Genomic DNA, 19,098 nt, shown 5'->3' on the forward strand with positions numbered 1-19,098 from the left:
GAAACATAAATCAGAAAAAAAAATCCCATTTGCTAGAGCAACAAGAAAAATAAAGTACCTAGGAATAAACCTAACCAAGGAGTTAAAAGACCTATACTTAGAAAACTACACAACACTGAAGAAAGAAATGAAGGAAGATACAAACAAATGGAAGCATATACTATGTTCATGGATTGGAAGAATTAACATAATCAAAATGTCCATACTACCCAAAGCAATCTACAGATTCAATGCAATCCTTATAAAATATCAATGACACATTTCACAGAACAAACATTTCAAAAATTTATATGGAACCATAAATGACCCTGAATAGCCTCAGCAATTTTGAGAAAAAAGAACAAAGTAGGAGGGATCACAATACCTGATATCAAACTATATTATAGTCCACTATAATCAAAACAGTCTGGTACTGGCATAAGAACAGACACAAAGATCAATGGAAGAGAATAGAGAACCCGGAAATAAACCCATGGCTCTATGGTCAATTAATATTTGACAAAGGGGGCAGGAGCAAATGGAGTGAAAATAGCCTCTTCAACAATTGGGAGAGCTGGATAGGAATATGTGAAAAAATGAAACTCAACCAACTTACGCCACATACAAAAATAAACTCAAGAAGGATAAAAGACTTAAATATAAGTCATGACACAATAAAAGCCCTAGAGGAGTATAAAAGCAGAAAAAATTCAGATATCCCACACAGCAATATTTTTGCCAATATATCTCCTAGAGCAAGGGACATAAAGGAAAGAACAAACAAATGGGACTACATCAAGTTAAAAAGCTTCTGCACAGCTGAAGAGAACATCAACAAAATAAAAAGGGAACCAACCATATGGGAAAGCATATTTGCTAATGATAGCTTGGACAAGGGTTTGATCTCCAATATATATATATATATATATATATATATATATATAAAGAACTCTTATGACTCAACACCAGTAAGACAAACAATCCAATTAAAAAATGGGCAAAGGACCTGAACAGACACTTCTCCAAGGAGGACATACAGAGGGCCAATAGGCATATGAAAGGATGCTCAACATCACTAGACATCAGAGAGATGCAAATTAAAGCCACAATGAGATACCATTTCATGCTGGTCAGAATGGCCATCATTAACAAATCAACAAGCAAAACGTGCTGATGAGGATGTGGAGAAAAGGGAACCCTAGTACACTGTAGGTGAGAATGCGGACTGGGCAGCCTCTGTGGAAAACAGTATAGAATTTCCTGGAAAAAAAAAACAAACTAAAAATGGAACTGCCTTTTGACCCCGCAATTCCATCACTGGGGTTATACCCTAAGAATCCTGAAACACCAGTTCAAAAGACCTATGCACCCCAATGTTCATAGCAGCGTTATTTACAAAGGCCAAGTGCTGGAAACAGCCTAAGTGCCCATCAGTAAATGAGTGGATCAAAAACCTGTGGTACAAATACACAATGGAATACTCCACAGCAGAAAGAAAGAAGGAACCCCTACCCTTCATGATAGAATGGATGGAACCACAGAGTATTATGCTAAGTGAAATAAGCCAGGCAGTAAAATACAAATACCACATGATTTCATCTGTAAGTGGGACTTAATCAACAAAACAAACAAGCAAGCACAATAGAACCAGAGACTATGGAAATAAAGAACAGTGACGGGGGGGGGGGGGGGGGGGGGGGGGGGGGGGGGGGGGGGGTGCAAGGGGGCATAACAAAGGAAAAAAGGAGAAGGGTCAAGTAAAAAAACACGTATATAAAGGACCCATGGACAAGGACAATAGGGGTAGGGAGTGGAGGATTGAATGTGGGAGAAGGGGTGTGGACAGGGCAAGGCTAGTAATGGGGGAAAAAATGGGTGCAACTGTAATTGAACCATAAAAAAATTTTAAGAAAGAATAAAATGTCAATAAACACATAACCATTAAAAACTGACAGTAACCAGAGAGGAGGAGGGAGAAGGATAATAGGGGATAATAGGGAAAGGCCCATCAAGGAACATAACATGTATAAAGGATGTATGGACAAAGCCAAAGGGGGTAGGTTCGAGGGTGTGAGGTTGGAATGGGTGGGGAGGGGAGGCGTGTGGTGTGAAAATGGAAACAACTGTACTTGAACAACAATTAAAAAAATCAAAAAGAAAAAATCACTTTAATGTAAATGGATTAAATCCTCCAATCAAAACACAGAGTAGCTAAATGAATAAGAAAGCAAGACCCATATATATGCTGTTGGCAAGAGACCCAACTCAGGATGAAAGACACATACAGACTGAAAGTAAAAGGATAGAAAAAGATTATTTAATGCAAATAGAATTTTTTAAAAAGGTATTGTGATGCAAAAGGGTAATGTGGAATTTTTTTAAGAAGTATTGGAAGTAATACTTATATCAGACAAAACAGACTTTAAAACAAAGGCTAACATTGCATAATGATAAAGAAATCAATCCAACAAGACAAAATAACCTTTGTAAACATTTATGCACCCAAAACAGGAGTACCTGAATACATAAAGCAAATACTGATGGACATAAAGGGAGAGATCAACAGTAATAAACTGACATTAGTGGACAGATCCTCAGGCAAAAAACCAACAAGAAAACAGAGTCCTTAAAATGACACACTGGACCAGGTGAATTTGGTATTTTCACAGCATTATATACACTAAAGCTGCAGGATATACATTGTTTTTCAAGTACCCATAGAACATTTTCTGGGACAGACCACATATGAGACCACACACACACACAAAAATGCCTCTGTAAGTTTTAAAAGAGTTAAATAATTTATTTCAAGCATATTTTTCATCCACAATGACTTGAAACTAGAAATCAATTACAGGAAAAAAACACACAGACACATAGAGGCTAAATAACATATTACTAAACAGTGAATGGGTTAACAATGAGATGGAAGAAAAAATCAAAAGATACCTTGAGACAAATGAAAATGAAAACAAAACAACCCAAAATCTATAGGACACAGTGGAAGTAGTTCTCAATAAACAAGAAATATCTCAAACAACCTAACCTTATACCTGAAGCAATAAGAATAAAAGCCCAAAATTAGTAGAATAAAGGAAATTATTAAGATCAGAGTAGAAATAAAATATAATCTAAAAAAGACAATGCAAAAGGTCAATGAAACGAAGAGCTGGTTCTTTCAAAAGATAAAGAAGATTGACAACCCTTTAACCAGATTCATTAAAAAAAAGAGAGAGGAACCAAATATAAAAAATCAGAAATAAAAGATGAGAAATAACAACTGACACCACCAAAATATAAAGGATTATAAGAAAATATTACAAACAACTACATGCCAACTTATTGGACAACCTAAAATATATGAATAAATTTCTAGAAACACAATCTTCCAAAACTGAATCAAGAAGAAACAGAAATATTGATCAGCCTGGATCCAATCAACAAAATTGAAGCAATAATCAAAAAATAGCCAACAAATAAAAGTCTTGGACTAAATGACTTCACAGGTAAAATTTACCAAACATTCAAACAACTAACACCTAACATTTTCAAACTATTCCAAAAAACACAAGATGAGAAGACTCCCAAGTTCATTTTGCAAGGTTATAGCATTATCCTGATTCCAATACAAGATAAAGATACTACAAAGAAAGAAAATTACAAGCTAATAGACCTGACAAACACAAATGCAAAAATTCCTCAATAAAACATTAGCTAACCAAATTCAGCAATACATTAAAAAGATCATACACCATGATCAAATAGGATTTATCCCTGGAATGCAAAAATGGTTCAACATCCAAAAATCAATCAGATATATCACATAAACAAAATGAAAGATAAAAATCACATAATTATAACAATAGATGTGGTAAAAGCATTTAATAAAATCCAGCACCCATATATGATTAAAACTCTTAGCAAAGTGGGAATAAAGGAAACATAACTCAACATAATAAAGGCCATATATGACAAACCCACTGCCAGCATCATATTCAATGGGCAAAAACTAAAAGCATTTATCTTAATTTAGAAACAAGACAGGGATGTCCACTTTCACCAGTCTTTTTCAACACAGTAGAGGAAGTTGTAGCCACAAAAATCAGACAAGAAGAAGAAATAAAAGACATCCAAATTGGAAAGGAAGAAGTAGAATTGTCATTATTTGCAGATGACATAATACTGTATATAGAAACCCCTAAAGACTCCACAAAAAAACTACTGGAACTGATAAATGAATTCAGGAAAGTAGCAGGATACAAAAATGCATCCAGAAATTAGTTGTATTTTTATGCACCAATAATGAAGTAAAAGAACGGGAACTAAAAGAACAATCCCATTTGCGATTACATAAAAAAAAAAAAAAGAGATTACTAAGAATAAATTTAACTAAGGAGGTTAAAACACATGTCCTGGAAAAAGTCTAAGATGCTGAAAATGAAACAGAAAAATACAAATAAATTAAAAGTATAAATATATCATGTTCATGGATAGGAAGAATTAACCATTGAAATATCCATACTGCCCAAAGCAATCTATAGAGCCAAGGCAATTCCTATCAAAATACCAATGGCGTATTTCACAGAACAAGAACAAATATACCAAAAATGTATATGAAACCAAAAAGACCTCAAAGAACCTCAGCATAAGAATAAAATTAGAAGGATCACAATATCTGATATCAAACTATACTACAAAGCTGTATTCAAAACAGCATGGTACTGGTATAAAAACAGACACATTGATCGATGAAACAGAATAGAGTCCAGAAATAAGCCCATACCTTTATGATCAATTAATACTTCACAAAGTTGACAAAGAACATAAAATGAGATAAACAGTCAATTCAATGAATTGTACTGGGAAAATTGGACAGACACATGCAAAAAGATAAAACCAGACCACTTCCTTACAGCATACAAAAGAATAAACTTGAAATAGATTAAAGACTTAAATGTAAAACTTGAAACCATAAAAATCCTAGAAGAAATATAGGCAGTAATATCTCTGACATTCCTCTTAGCAATATTTTTTTCCTGATATATCTACTTGAGCAAGAGAAACAAAAGAAAAATAAACAAATGGGACTACATCAAACTAAAATGTTTTTGTACAGCAAAGAAAACCACCCAAGGGAAAATGAATAGACAACAAACTGAATGGGAAAATATTTTGTCAATGATACATCTTTAAGGAGTTAATATCTAAAATTTATAAAGAACTCAAACTTAGCACCAAAAACAAACAATCCAATTAAAAAATGGGCGAAGGACTTGAATAGACACTTCTCCAAAGAGGACATACAGATGGGCAATAGACATATGAAAAAATTTTCAGTCACTATTATCAGAAGTGCAAATTAAAAGCACAATGAAATTATTACCTCACACCTTTCAGAATGACTAGCATCAATAAACCCATAAATGATAAGTGTTAGCAAATGTATAGAAAAGAACCCTAATGCATTGTTGCTCCTAATGCAGATTGTTTCAACCACTGTGAAAAATAGTGTAGAAGTTCCTCAAAAAATTAAAAATGGATTTGCCTTATGACCTAGTGACTCCAGTTCTGGATATATATCTGAGGAAACCCAAAACACTAATTCAAAAGAACATATACACTCCTTGTTCATTGCTACATTATTTACAATAGCCATGATATGGAAGCAACTCAAGTGCCCATTAACAAATGAGTAAATAAAAGAGCAGTGGTACATACACACAGTGGAATACTACTCAGCCATAAAAGAATGAAATCTTACCATTTGTGACATCATAAGTGGACCAAGAGGATATTATGCCAAGCAAAATTAAGTCAGACAGAGAAAGACAAATACCATAGGGTTTCACTTGGATGTAAATTACAGCACAGGAAATGTAGTCAGTAATTTTATAATAACTATGCATGGTGCCAGGTGTGTACTTGAAATATTGGGTGAACCCTTTTGTAAAGTATATGCCTGTCTAACCCCTATGCTGTATAACTCAAAGTAATATAAAACATCACTGAATGTAAATTGTAATTCAAAAAAAGATCATCATTCAACCCTTGTGTATTGCTGGTAGGAATGCACTATGGAGCAGCCAGGATTGAAAATGGTACAGTGGTTTTTTAAAAAATAAAAATGTAATTATCATATGGTGTACCAATTCCACTTCTGGGTATATCCTCAAAAGAAATGAAAGCAGAAATTCAAATATAATTGTATATACATGTTTATAGCAGCATTAAAACACAGCTAAAACACAGAAGCAATCCACATCTCCATTAACAAATGAATGGATAAACAAAATCTGACACCACACCCACACACCCACACACAACAGGGCATTTTTTAGCCTTAAAAAAAGAAATCCTGACACATGCTTATGGATGAATCTTGAAGACATTATGCTAAGTAAACTAAACCTGACACAAAAGGACAAATATTATATTCTCCCACTTATGAGGTACCTAGAGCAATCAAACTTACTTAGCCAGAAAGTAAAATGATGACAGAGAGAGTGTAGGGGAAGGGGAAACATGGGAGTTATTGTTTAATTAGTCCCAAGTTTCAGTTTGAAAGAATTAAAAAAATCCTGGAGATGGAAAGTGGAGATGGTTGTACAATATGAATGTACTTAATGCTACTAAACAATGCACTTAAAATGGTTAAAAACAGTAAATTTTATGTTGTATATACTTTACCATCCATATTTAAAAATACATGACAAAAATATCATTCAAAGCAAAGCCGCAATGCAGCTAGATTTACAAGAAACTTAGAGATTATGAACCAAAGATTTTATATTCACCCACAAGCCACGTCTATAACTCAGAGTACAACCACCCAGCTGATCTTGGTAAATCCAAGGAATCGTGAGAGATTATAACATACTGGTTCTTACAAACCACTAAGTTTTGAAGTTGTTTGTTGTGCAGCAATCAATAATCAGAATCTTTCCAGACATACTGTGCCTCCTCTATCCTGTTTGCTTGCTTTCTTCTTTTCTTTTAAAGATTTTATTTATTTAGACAGGGGAAGGGAGGGAGGGAAAGAAACATCAGTGTGTAGTTACCTCTGGTGTGCCCCCTTTTGGGGACATGGCCCACAATCCAGGCATATGCCCTAGACTGGGAATGGAACCAGCAACTCTTTGGCTGGCAGGCTGGCACTCAGTCCACTGAGCCACACCAGCCAGGGCTCTGTTCTCAGCTTTCTTAATGACAGAAGCACCTTTCCTATCATCCACATGCCTTATCAGGTACCATGCCTATTTGCCTACCTGCAATATCAAATCAATTACCAAGGCCAACTGATTGCATCTCTGAGAACTCTCTGAATTCTTTTGCATCACATCAGCTAGCAATAGTCCCTCCTGACAGAGTCTCTGGGGACTATCTCCCAACTTCCCAGTTGGCTTCATCCATTCCTCCCAGAGTAGCTCCATATTCACATTTTGAATTAGTCATTGTTTCAATGATTAAGCTCCTACTGTGAGATAGGCTCTATTTTATTTTTATTTCATGTACTTTATTACACATAAATGAAACATACATCAAGCATCTAACTTTGCCCTTATATTGAAAGAGATGAAAAAAAGTGAGACCCTCAAATGACCTTTCATTTTAAATATTACAACAGTTACCTAATGTAAATTGTCTTCCCTCTGGACTTAAAAAAAGTACACTGATGTTAAGGAAACTCATGTTTAAAAGTTGTTGTTTTTTTATGATGCTAATAAAATAGCATTTTTTGAACCCTCACCCCAGGACAGGTTTCCACTGATTTTAGAGATAGAGGAAGAGAGAAGAGAGACAGACAAACAGCAATGTAAGAAACATTGATCAGCTGCCTCCAGAACATTCACCAACAGGAGGCTGAAGCAGCAACCCAGGCACGTGCCCTGACTGGGAATGGAAATGGTAACCTCTTGCTGCATAGAATGATGCTCCAACCAAGACACAAGGTCAGGGCTAAAATAGCATTGTTTTATGTCATAGTAGGACAATGACACTGCTTAACTGAATAGAAATACTCTCTCTATATTAATTTCCATATGTCTTGCAAACGATACCTGAAAGGAAAATAAATTCAAACAGAACCAGAAATCCTGCTCCAGAACCAAGAAGCAAAGCAGAATATGAATATGAAAAAGTCTAGATCCCATTGCATCTATTCAATTTGAATGAAATGAAGATAAAGACAAACTTTGTGGTGGTGCTTTTTTTTGTTTTTGCCTTGGTTTTAATCTACTGCATTTGATTTTTCAGAGCAAAAACATCCACTTTCCACAGCCAGCTCCCTGTTGGCCAAAAATAATGGCAAGAAACATGGCTTTGGTTAGGAGAGATTTAACTAAACATTTTTTAACTCTCTAAATACCTAATCATAATATTTCTAGTAGAACAATGGGTGACTAGATTTAATTTGACCCATCTTCTTTTTTCACATTTCTCTACTATCACTGAGTGAAGATCCTTTAAATTCTTTAAGAATTTCGGCATAGTTTGACCTTCCTAAACCTCACTTTTCTTGTCTGAAAATGTGAATTATCTGTAACAGGTATCTACCACAGTTACTGACTACAGTAAATGCTCAACAAATAATAGCTATTATCACACTTATTGATCACAAAATGACAGCAAGTGTTAAGTTTAGTAAGATACTGGTGATTACCTGCACAATATCTATCTCCTCCTAGATAACATAATTCAGAGTTTGTTCTGCTTTCTTTTTTTTTTTTAATTCAGTTGTTCCAAAGTTCATTAGTTTTTTTTCTGTACGATGGCTCTGGTAGCACTTAGTTGCCTAACTTCTTTTGAAACGATTTTGTTAGATTTTATTGTGACAGATGAAATATCAGCATGCATTTAAAAAAAAAAAAACAAACAACTATCAGCCCTGTCTGGTGTGGCTTAGTGGATTCAGTGCCAGCCTGCCAAACAAAGGGTCACTAGTTCAATTCCCAGTCTAGGGCAGGTGCCTGGGTTGCGGGCCAGGTCCCCAGTGGGGGTTGGGGGGGCGCATGAGGGGCAACCACACACTGATATTTTTCTCCTGCTCTCTGAATAAACAAATTTTAAAAACTATCAGAATTGGTGAATTTTTGTGTAGCCATTTTAACACTGAAGATGGAGAAAATAAACAATATTTTCAGCATATAATGCTTTATTATTTCAAGAAAGGTAAAAACACAATTGAAACACAAAAAAAGATTTGTGTGGTATATGGAGAAGGTTCTATGACTGATGGATGTATCAAAAGTGGTTTGTGAAGTTTCATGCTGGAGATTTCTTGCTGGATGATGCTCCACAGTCGGGTATACCAGTTAAAGTATAGCGATTAAACAGAGACATTAATTGAGAGCAGTTATTATACCACATAGGAGATAGCTGACATACTCAATAAAGTAATTGGTGAAAATTAAAAATGTGTCTTTTATTTTATGGAAAAAAAATACGGATTTTTGGGCAACCCAATATTTTCAATTATAGGTGACATGCATTGTTACATTAGTTTCAGGTATACACACAAGTAAGTTATGTTATGTTTAATCAACATAACATAACTTACTAAGTGATCATTCCAATAAATCTCATACTCATCTGACACTGTTTATAATTATGAGAATAATACTGACTATATTCCCTATGCTGTACTTTACATCCCCATGGCTATTCCGTAACAACTAACTTTTTACTTCATAATCCCTCCATCTTTTCACCAATCCCACAACCGCCCTCCCATATGGAAACTATCAAAATGTTTCCCATATCTATGAGTCTGTTTCTATTCTACATCTTAATTTTGCTTTTCAGATTCAATTGTTGATACATATGTATTTATTGCCATTTTGTTATTCTTATTTTTGACCTCCTTCTCTTCCCTATCCGCCTTCAAGAAACTCTTTAACATTTCAAGTAATACTGGTTTGGTGGTTTAGTTTTTTCTTATCTGGCAAGCTCCTTATCTGTTCTTCAATTCTAGCTTTGTTGGGTAGAGTAATCTTGGCTATAGATCCCTGCTTTTCATTACTTTGAATATTTCTTGCCAATCCTTTCTGGTTCACTGTTTCTGTTGAGAAACAGCTGACAATCTTGGGAGCTCCATTGTAGATAAAACTGCTTTTTTATTGCTGGTTTTAGAATTCTTTGTCTTTAATTTTTTGGCATTTTACTTATGATGTGTCTTGGTATGCACTTCTTTGGGTTCATCTTGTTTGATGTGCTTCTTGGACTTGTATATGTATTTCCTTCACCAAGTCTGGGAAGATTCCATCATTATTTTTTCAAGTAAGTTTTCAATTCCTTGCTCTCTCTTTCTTCCTTTCAGTACACCCATGATGCAAATGTTGGTATGTTTGAAGTTGCCCCAGAGGCTCCTTAAACATATCCTCATTTTTTGGATTCTTTTTTCTTTTTGCTATTCTACTAGGGTCTTTTCTGATTCCTTATCTTCCCAATCTCTGATTTGAGCCTCTGTTCATCTACTCAACTGTTGATTCCCTGTCATTTCAGTTAATGTATTCTTCAATTCTGACTGGTTCCTTTATATGTTGTCTGGTTCCACTTTTATGTTTCCTATCTCTTTGTTGAAGTCCTCACTAAGTTTATCAACTCTTCTCCTAAATTCATTGAGCATCCTTATTACCATTGTTTTGAACACTGTATCTAGTAGATCGCTTGTCTCCATCTTGTTTAGTTGTTTTTCTGGAGTTTTGTTCTGTTCTTTCACTTGAACATGTTTCCTTATCTCCTCATTTTGGCAACCTCCCTGTATTTGCTTCCATGTTATTAGGTAGAGCTGCTACATTTCAGGGGCTTTGTAGAGTGTCTTCAGGTAGTAAGTATTCTGTAGGGTCCAGTGGCACAACTTCCCTGATCACCCAAGCTGGGCACTTGAGGTACACCTCTGTGTGGGCTGTGTACCCTCCTCTTATAGTTGAGACTTAATTGCCTTTGGCACATCACTGGGAGGGACTTATCCCCAAGCCAGTCAGCTGCAAAGACTGGCTGTGACCACCAACCAAAGACCTTTAACCACCATGGAAAATCAGCTGTGCAGGGGCCTATTCCACAGAGCAGGACTTACTTCAGTGGGGTTCTAGTGCCAAGTCTGTCCCTTGAGTACATTGCCTATGGAGTGGTTGGGTGGTGGTCTTTCAACCTGGTCTGAAGCTGTCCAAACTGGGTGTGCTAGCTCTGGGGCCTCCACGGAGGTGCAGGCCAACATCAGCCACTGTTTGTGTTCTGCCTGGGTCCACCTGGCATGAGCTACAAAGTGATCTGCAGATGGTTGCTACTTGTGCTGATCTTGGAGGTGCCCAGGCAAGGCCAAGCCTGTGAACCAAGGCCCACTGTTGCTTGTGCCAGGCCTAGGGTCATTTAGTGAATGGCATGGGGCATGCTGAGGCAAGGTGCTGCTTAAAAGATTTTAGGAAACACTAAAGCATGAGTCAAGACAGGCCATTTGTATGGAAAAGCCACTGGAAACAGCTTGGGTGGGCCTAAAAGTTGGGTGAATAGGGCCTCAGAGAATCACCAGGTTGAGGCAAACAGTGTGAGTCAGGTTGATGAAGTCTCAGATACGGAATCTGCCTGCCTTCCGACGGGGGAGGGCTCATCAAAGGAACAATAGCCTCTACCAGCACTTCTCTCTGGGAGAAAGCTGTCCCCCCAGCTCTTCATCTGATACCAGGTTACTCAAATGTCTTGGGTGCCTTCTGAGGTGCTGCCTCAGCACTGGAGCTCAGATGGAGTGAGTCTGAGTAAGTCCATGCACGGGCCCTTTAAGAGGAACTGCCTGGGATTCCAGAAGACTCTGTCTCTCTCAGCCTCAATCCCCAATGGCTTTTATAGCCAGAAGTGATTTCCTTAGCGGGGGACCTCTGCAGCCAAGATATACGCCCTTATTTTTATCCACTGCACATGGGTATGGGACCAGCCTGTTCCGAATCTCCGCCCCTCCCACCAGTCTCAGTATGGCTTCTTCTTTAATTCCCTAGTTGTAAGACTCCCACTCAGCAGATTTCAGGCAGTTCTGAATGATGCTTGTTCTATAGTTTAGTTGTAATTTTGATGTTGTTGTGGGAGGAGGCAAGGACCACATTCACCTATACCACCATCTTGACTAGAGGCCTCTAGGCTCTATTTTAGACAGGATTCAGAGGTTAACAAAGATAAAAACTTTTGTCCTCATTGATATTAAAGTCAAGGGGGAAGGAGATGGACATAGTAATAAATAAAATACATCAGTAAGTGATGAGTGAGATGAAGAGAAATATAGCAGCAAGGCAAAAAAAGAAGTAAGAGAAGTTGAGTAGGTTTTGGGATTTTAAATAGTATTTAGGGAAGGCCTCACTGAGGAGGTGACTGAGTAAAATTCTGAAAGGTATAAGGAAATGAGCCAAATGAGTAACTTTGAAAAAAGAGCAATGCAGACAAGAGAACAGCCAAGGGAAATGCCCTGATGCAAGAGTCAGCCTGGCATGGTAGAGAGGCAGTTCACTAAGCTGCTGTGGTGTATCTAAGACAAAGTGGTAAAGATGGGGTTCAAGAGTAAATGTGGGGGGAGATCTTATCTAGTCTTGTAAAATACTGGTTTTGACTTTGATTGAGACAAGAAGCCACTAGAGCATTTTGAGCATGACATGATTTTACTAACACTTTAAAGATTCCTGCAGTTGCTGTTTTTAATTAATATCTTGGGGGCCAAGGGAAGAAGCAGAAACCACTCAAAGGCTATAAACATCCAGGTAAGATGGTGGCCTTGACTGTGGTAGAAACAGCAGAGGTTGGAGATTGTTAAGAGTCTAGATCCCAGATTTGCTTATTGGGATAGAGGGTAAGAGCAAAGAAGAGGTCAAGTATAACTCCAAGGTTTTGAGCCTGAGCAATCTGAAGGAAGGAGTTACCATGTCTCTCCTCCCTTTTAGAGCTAAACTCCTTGAAAGAATTGTCTATACTCCACTAGGGTGAACAAGTTTGGAGGAGGTGATCAGTTTGCTGTTGGAGACATTAGGTGCCCATGAGATATCTAAGCAGAAATATGAAGTAGACAGTAAGAAACTAGAATTTGGAGTTGAAGGTAGAGAGGTCTAGACTGAGCCTCAGAGAGATGGCATTAAAGGCCTTGACATTGAATAAAGACTCCAAGGAGAGAATGTAGCTGGAGAAGATGAGAGGTCTAAGAAATTAACCAGGACCTTTCACAGTGAGGATTTGGGAGAAGAGAAGCTCACAAAGGAGACAGAGGAGAAACAAAGTATGAGGTGGAAAAAGCTGGAAACCAGAAGCAACTATGTGAAAGGTACTTTAAGAAGGAGGAAGTATGCAACTACATAAAATGTCACTGAAAACTGACTCTGGCATCTAGTCACAGGGAAAGCACTGGTGACCTCGACAAGAGTATTTTTTAGTGGGTGAGCTAAGAGTCTCACTGCAATATTTAAAAGACAGTGGAAGGATAGAAATAGAGACAGCAAGTATAGACAATTCTTTCATGGAGTTTAGCTCTAACAGGAAGGAAAGACAAAGGGCAAGAGTTGGAGGGGCAAGTTACAGTTAATGCTGTCCTGAAAACCCTTGAGTGGGCCCTTTCTCCCCTTACATCAAGTCCACACTAACTTGTGATTTAGGGTTCACTCCAATAATGCCAAGTGTACAGTTTACCAATCAGATTCCCCATGTGAATTTTCCTCCCAACCAGCAAAGACAACTCATGTCTTCACACTGTATCACCCAGTTAGTCGATTCAGGTCCCAGGTACTGTATCAGTGACCCAAAAGGAACAAAATGAAGTGCCCAACCCGCAGAGAACCACCTTATAGTTCAGTGGGATAGTCAGACAGTAATGATGCAGCTTGAGAGCTGTGGAGTCCTGATGCATCAAGTGTTCTGCTGCTGAGAGAGACTGGGAATACTGCCTAGGAAAATCCAGGAATGTTCTACAGTGGGATCACATCGGTGCTCAATCAGCAATAGTTTATGCTGAAGCAGAGACATGGAAAAATAAAAGCATACCATGGAATATATTTCCATGCAGCTGTAAAACAAGATCTGACAAGAGTGGGTATAGGGCAGGAGACTGAAAAGGTGACTTGGAGGAGAAGTTGGAAGCAATAATAATAATTCTAACTAACAATTTCTTAGTATTTCCTACATACCAGGCACTTTAACCTCATCACAAATGTTACCACAACCAAAATCCTTATGAAGTGGACACCACTGATAATCCCCAAGTGTTATCACAACCAACATCCCTGTGAGGTGGACTCCACTGATAACCCCCATTTCACAGATGAGGAAAATAAGGCTCAGAGGTAAAGTAACATGTCATGACTGCACAGCTAGAATATGCTGAAGCTGTGATTTGAACCTGGGCAGTCTGACTTAGCAGTTTGAACAGAAGCTAAACAAAGTATTAGGTATCTTTCTAGCAGGTTAAATGGCAAGTTAATACATCATGCTCTGCAGACATTTCAGTCAACAGACCACATATATGTTGGTGGTCCCATTAGACTATAATGGAGCTGAAAAATTTCTATTGTCTAGCAACACCGTCATAGCACAATGCACTACTCATGTATTTATGGTAATGCTGGTGAAAACAAACCTATTGTATTGCCTGTCACATAAAAGAGTAGCACGTAGTTATGTATCATACAAGTACTCAATCATGATAATAAACGACTGTTACTAGTTTATATATTTCTATACTATACTTTTATTGTTGTTTGAGAGTATATGTACCTCTTTCTACTTATGTTAAAAAAAAGTTTGCTGTGAAACAGTATGCCATGTTATGCTAGCAGCAGCCTCATACCTCTCATGCTTACTGCACTTCTTGAGTGCATCATTTTCTCTTATGCTTGACTTACTCTCGTGTTGTTGTATAAATTTAGTGTAGCCTAACTATACATTATTTGTAAAGTCTACAACAATGGACAGTAATGCCCTAGGCCCTCCCTCAGATTCAGTCACCACTCACTGACTCACTCAGAGCAACTTCCAATCCTGCAAAATCTGTTTATGATAAGTGCCTTATACAGGTGCACCATTTTTTATCTTTTTTTACTATATTGTTACTGTATTTTCTCCAAGTTTAGAATGTTCATCTACACAAATATTATTGTGTTACAATCACCTGCAGTATTCAATACAGTAACATGATGTAGAGGTTTATAGCCTAGAAGAAACAGGATATACCATACAGCCTGGTGTGTAGTACGTTTATACAATCTAGATTTGTGTAAGCATACTCTATAATATTCACACAATGACAAACTCACCCAACAATGCATTTCTTAGGATGTATCCCTATCATTAAGCAGTACATAATTGTATTTATACTTTAGGAGCCCAACTCAACAGGTGGGAGAAAAAGGGACAAGAAGGTAGAAAAGAAACAGGAAGCTAGGGTTGTATAGGAGTAGAGACAATGGGGAGGAGGAGGAATCTAGGGGTACCACTTAGGTGTAATTGAGAGGACACAACGGCCAAACAAATGGGAGGTAGCTTTGGAAAAAAAGAGGCAAGGAAAATTCAAAAGGCCCAGCTTGCACCACCAATAGCAGTTGCAGCTATTAATCTAGATCAGCTAGATCAGAAGAAATGGGAGGAAAGAGAGGCAGAGACAGAGAAAACCACCATGCTAAATTCCAGATATGTCTTCCTCTTGTACTTCTGAGGAGGGCTGTTCTGACTGAGAAAAAAAAAATCAAACAATTGGGGAAAGAAATACTAATTTTGTTGGGTGTAACAATAAAATTATGATTGTGTTCAAATAAGTCCTTATGCTTAGAGATGTCTACTAAAGTATTTTAAGGTAAAATGATATGACAATTTGCTGGGGCACTAGATGGAAAAAGGAACAGAATATTGATAACTTCACAAGAAGACAAGCCCTGGAAGTGAGCAGTCTGAACAAATGCCGAAAGAAGAAATGCTGGAGCAAGGACGAAGAGGTTATGAATGAAGACACCAGGTCTGAAAAAACAGTCCCTATGAAAATCATCACCCTTACAACAGGCCTTGTTTCCTGGGGAAACCAGCTGAGGCTCTGATCACTGGATGGGATACAATAGGCTACAAGATTTCAAAATTGAGCAAAGGATACCCACCAGCAGTTCAGCATGCAAAAGGTAAGTAGGAACCTACCTGAAGCTGAGCTGTCAGGAGCCCGGGAGTCCTCCCTTTGCCCACTAGACAATCCTCTCTAGGTAGGCAGGAGCTGTAGCAGGGCAGAACAAGAACCAAAAGGTTCAAGAGAGTCTCTGGATACCCTCAAGATAGGACAGGGCTTCCTCTTCCTTAAAAGCATTAGGAATGGACTTGTCACATTAGAAAAGACTGTGGGCAGCTTGCTGGGAACAGAGCTGATATGTGGGCTGTGAACACTGGCCTGCCCAAACATGCTACTGACACTGACCCTGAGCTGATCCTCTCTCACCACTGCTCTTAATAAGTAAGTTAATACCTATCTGTCACTTGTACATAAAAGACTGCTCCAGGCACTGTACAAGTTTTACTTCATTCTATCCTCACAACCCAATGAAGTATGATTTATTATCTTCATTTTACAAATAAAAAAAATGAGGCACATTGAGGTCAGTCTCTTGACCAAGGGGACACAGCTATAAAGTGACAGAGCCTGGATGGAATCTGGCTGTGGAGGCCAAATTCCTGCTCTTCAACAGGGCAGTGATAAGAAACCACTATGGGTTGTAAGGGTCCTCAATGTATCAGTTTGAAATGAAATCAGGAGTGGTCATGAGGTGATAAGCATTGAATCTGGGTGATGGGTCTATGGAGTTCTATCTACTTGTCTTAAATTTCTCCGTAATAAAAAGTTAAAATGAAACTTAAAATCTCAAAGTCTAGCCACACATGAGATGTGGGAATCTGTGATTCCTGTGGTCAGTGACAGTCCTCCGGATCTTTGAAAAACTTGCCCAGTGGGCCCCAGCCCCACTTCTTCCTTCAAGGCCCGAACCCAGGGGCAACCTGCAAAATTGAGACCCTGATATTGCGCCAAAATGACCATTCTAACACATGGTCCAAATCAGGGATGCTGGACCAAGCTTGCCAACCCCTCACGCCGCCTCAGCAAAGCAGAGGGGTAGTGGTGCTGCCCAGCAAAACCCCAGTGGAAGGCCCCACTCCACCACATGAAGACAACGGGGAGGTAGCCTACTTACTCAGTTCCTCAAAACCCCCGGACTTGTGACATAAGAGACCCCCCTCCTCTCCCGACATCATTATTTAGGCCAAGGCCGAACATGTCCTAACACACAGGAACTCTAGCATGAGATGCCGGAGCACAGCACCCACCAACACTGGGCTTCAAGGCTGAGCTTCACCTAGGTTGGAGATGCGTGCCCAGACCCCCAAATAAAACATCCGGTAGAGCACGGCCTGAGCCACGACAGCGCGTCCCCACCACTACCTCCTCACCCCGCCATCTGCGCCATCCTCAGCCCCAGCCCACAGACAAGCCTTTTAGACCTACCTTGTTGAGCAGGAGCACGGCTGAGGTAAAGGTGCCGCGGGAGCCTCACTCACCAGCGCCACCAAAGAACAAGGGGTCAATCCATCCACCAGCTGGGGAATCTAGCTACTCCAGCAGCGCGGCGAAACTACACTACCCAAAATCCGCGGTATGACGCGAGGACCGCACCTCCCAGGATGCTTGGCGCACCCAGAGGCGCGCAGACAGACAGCCAGCCAGAGGCTCCAAATGGCTTCTGAGGAAGGCTTTTCTGTATAACTTGGTTCGGTCACAGTAGAATTACCACTGTGGTATTTGGATTTCCCCTCTTTTTTCTTAAAACCACGTTCACAAAACATGTACGGGGCCATGGGTACAGCTTTCCGTCGAGCCTGCAGCGCTTCTCTAACCCCTTCGCTCTAAAGACTTCACTCCCCAGTGATGCCTGAAATGAATTCCGCCTCTGGCAATGGGCCTGACCCTCGGCGCGCAGAAATGACGCGTCAAAGGAGGCTACTTTTAGGATTCTGGGATTGACAAAAAGGTCTGTGGTAGTTCAGCAGTGAATTTCCCAGCTCCTGCTGCAGATTACAGAGCTGTGCCAGGTATCCCTTGAGCGCTGGACAGATGTGGTCTCGTCCAATTCACGTATCTTTTTAACTCCATTAAACCTATGGCGAGACCGAAGCTGGGAGAGGGGGTTCATCATAGCAAATTAGACCCGGAGTCTGAGCACCTGTGCTCTACCGGAACACTCCATTCCGGGTACCCTAAAACCTTATTCCTCTGTTAGATTCCGCAGAATTATGAGCAGACTCACTTCTCTCCTGGCGAATAGGAACGGGCTGAACCCGTTGTCGACTTGGCCGTCTGGATCTTTTGAGGGAGCTCTGGTTGAGTACAGGGCTGCGCTGCTGCCATGCCGGACACCTCAACTGGGGAACTGGAGAGCAAGCCCCATTTCACTTTTGGGAGGGGGCCTTTCCACCCGAACATCCTCTCACTTCTATTTACCTTATTTAGATAGGTTTTCTGAAACTTACGCTTTCTCTAGGGAGACCAAGAAAATTTCTACATGTCCCAGAGAACCAGGAAGAGACGAGAATTTTTTTTTTCTAAAATTTCTTCTTAGCTCTTGCAGGATTAATCCATTCCCTCTTACCGCCAGGCTGCTTTTTTGTAGTGAATTCAATTCAGCCCTGGCCATGGATGAGTTCCTAGTTTTACTTAGAACCGTCTCACGACCTCTTTCACAGCCCCAACTGACTCAGTCATTTGCCTAAAAATTAGCTGTTAACCCACAAGGGTTCAGAGTAACCGCGCAGAGGCAGCAGAGGCGTCCGTGTTTAAGTGTCCAGTGATGCCGGCTGTATTTTATGTGAAACGCAGGGGTCTTAGGGTCCTGGTAATAGAGACCAAGGACGACTTCCAAGATAAGGGCGTAGCTGAGCTCCAGTGAGGACCATGGGTGAGAAGAGTTGGAGAAAAGCCGGTCTCCGGGTCTGAGCCACTGTTGTTGTGGAAAATCCACCCACACGCGGGGAGATAACGAAGCACAAACTTTATTACCCGGGGGCCCAGAGGGGGCGGTTAACATCCAAATCCTCTGAGCACCGATCCTCACTCTCCTGGGGTTTAAATAGTCCCGG

General features: G+C 39.5%; 1 protein-coding gene across 1 annotated transcript in view; it reads right to left on the reverse strand.

Annotated features, from left to right (window-relative positions):
- Positions 1–17,598, reverse strand: part of ZNF133 (zinc finger protein 133) — a 51,431-nt gene extending 33,833 nt beyond the window's left edge. The window contains exons 1-2 of the mRNA XM_028524571.2: positions 17,471–17,598; positions 16,120–16,192 (exon numbers count right to left, since the gene is read on the reverse strand). The gene's annotated coding sequence lies outside the window, so the exon portion shown is untranslated. The remainder of the gene's footprint in view (positions 1–16,119; positions 16,193–17,470) is intronic.
- Between the last annotated feature and the right edge of the window lie 1,500 nt (positions 17,599–19,098).

The sequence above is a fragment of the Phyllostomus discolor genome, chromosome 9, assembly GCF_004126475.2.
Source record: "Phyllostomus discolor isolate MPI-MPIP mPhyDis1 chromosome 9, mPhyDis1.pri.v3, whole genome shotgun sequence".
Lineage (NCBI taxonomy): Eukaryota > Metazoa > Chordata > Mammalia > Chiroptera > Phyllostomidae > Phyllostomus > Phyllostomus discolor.